We start from the raw sequence: 2,654 nt of genomic DNA, 5'->3' as shown, positions 1-2,654 counted from the left end.
TGGGTGTGTGTTGAGTGAAAAGATGGCGTGCGCGTCGTGATAACGAGGTCACAGGTGTGAATTCGATGGTGTAAATATAATATGTGGTATGCCGATGTTTAGGCGCACACGCGACGAAGATAGCGGAAGAAAGAAGTATGAAATAAAGTGGTGGAAACCGGCCCCGAAGTTGAAAAGCGGTGAATTTCAACGACGGTTCCCGTGAAGGATTTCGCGTTCTACTGTAAACGATTTAGCGAACTCGAGCATTATCGACATTAATATAACACATACACACGAAAAGACAAATACGTACACGTACACACCGATTCATACGTACACAGGTACACACAAAAGCGTAAAAAAAATATAACAATTGACGAATAGCGAGTAGCGTGTGACGGTGAAAAAAAAAAAAAAAAAATTAGAGATTATTACAAAGTTTTGTAAATAACGACAGAGATATTAATAAAATGATACTTATTCAAAGGAAAACTTAAACTTGCTGTACGTACGTAGTGCATCGAAACATATATATTTATCCTATCCTATTTTTCCTACCTTTCTCTCTCTCTCTCTCTCTTTCTCTTTCTTTTTTTGTATTTTTTCCTCTCTTTTCTTCTTCAACCCTCGAGATTCGACAAAGGATTGAACACATCCGAATGGGACGCGAATTGATACGACTCTAAAAGCGCTGATCAGCAAGATTCAGCAAGTCATCAGAACAATTGCAATTGTTTTCTCTGTATTAAGTACACACATGCGCTCTATTTTTTAAAGAATTCTTTGTACGAAAATAAAAATTTATATCTATAAGAAAAAAAATATAAAATTTCCAGAAATTTTGCAAGATATTTCACAGAGAGAATATCGATTATCATTTTTAAGAAATCTATATTATTATCACCATCAACACATCATAACATTTCATCATGGATTATAATTTAATTTATATATATAAAAAGATATAATCCTCTTCAACACTGATCTTGACAAAAGCTCAACTAATTACCTTCCCTTCCTATCAGAGAAACCAATAATCGAGCTTAACAATCAACCTTTACTCTTCCTGTCCAACAAAGAGAAAATACTAAGAATGTTTCATTACATCTCTGACGATTTTTGATCATTGCCCGTTTCTCATGGCGTGGAACGAATCAGCTTCGCGACTAGCAACCATGGAAACACCCTAGCGCGAGCCCAGTGCCGCCGCGTGTTCCTGGCCTCGTAACGTCCTAACCCCCTTAGAATGCGACGGTGTAGCTACGATTATTAAGGTAAGCCGATCTCTTCGATAGGTGAAGGTTAATGCCCGGCGTACAGGTAAAGAGAGAGGAAGCAACCATCAGCAGGAGTCGGCCGGTTGTTATTGGATATTTGCCGAGGGTTTGCAGCGCCGGGACTTAACCCCACGGGGGTAGGATTCCGGCGATTTATCAAGAGCACCGTGACTAATTGCTCCTGGAAGAGAGGCTACAGGTACACACGGCATAGCGTGTAGTATACACGTGCGCGCGCGCAATTTACCGGGTCAAAAGGGAAAAGGTTGCTCGACAGAAAACTGTTTCCGACTTCTGCTGCGGAAGTGAGATTAATGAAAGCCGAGGGGAAAGCCGGCCGTATTCTTCATTCTCTTCTTTCCTTTCCTGCTCCAACATTTTCGTCATGATATTATGAAATTTCACGAATTAACGCCACCATTGACGATCATCCTTCAACAATTTTGCATTTCTTTTCCGAATGCTAAATCTTATGCAGTTTATAGTTTCTTCATCTTCTTACAAGTCTAAAGTAGAAAAGAAAGAAAGAATACGTATAAGTTGTATTAATCGTGTGAAAATCGTGTGTCGAATATATTTATTAAAATGGTCGATCATCATCTTCAAACACTTACTAGAATTATATAAATTTATTAAATACGATGTATTGCTTCGATAAATTTTATTATCTGAAAAAAAAATGAATAGGTCAATTTGAAAAAGGAAGCTAGTTTCACATCAAAATCAAAAATTTCGCTTTATGCGAATCCAAATCGCGTATAATCGCATCACATCAAAGTAGAAAAATGGGAAAATGGTCACACACGTTTCGCGCTCAATGTTGTCATCGTGCGCGTGTGCCTTTGTGTGTGTGTGTGTGTGTGTGTGTGTGTGTGTGTGTGTGTGTGTGTGTGTGTGTGTGTGTATATATATGTGTGTACGTGCGTATACCGTATGACATATGAGAGGTCCTGACAGTGACAGGCCTCTGCTTCTGGTGGTCACTCTTATACACTGGTATCCCATATCGCACCCCACACATACCTCTCTTTCTCTCGCTTCACCCGCCATTATCATATTTATTAACTGCCGCTCGACGCTTATATCTACACCTATTCGCTGCCATTCCTATATAATATAATCTGTGCCAGTGACAGCAGCACGTGGCTTCAGCCTCCATCCGCTTTCCCTCACCCCGTTAACCCTTGTCCACTAAAACCTTCAGTTGCTATCTTTCTCGTTATTATTGCTCCCTTTTCTCCCTTCTTTCAACACTAACCGCCTTTATTAGCTGGACCACGAATTTATTACTGTTTTTGATACGATTAATAAATCTTTCGAACATTTTGTTTTGTTTCCGATTATCTATTATTATATTAAATGAAAAATGTTATTAGGAATAGATATAGTGTTCGA

The sequence above is a fragment of the Apis laboriosa genome, unplaced genomic scaffold (genome assembly GCF_014066325.1).
Source record: "Apis laboriosa isolate Shangri-la unplaced genomic scaffold, ASM1406632v1 scaffold34_cov151, whole genome shotgun sequence".
NCBI classification, from domain to species: domain Eukaryota; kingdom Metazoa; phylum Arthropoda; class Insecta; order Hymenoptera; family Apidae; genus Apis; species Apis laboriosa.
The sequence above is the reverse complement of the archived record's forward strand: the minus strand, read 5'-3'. Positions refer to the sequence as shown.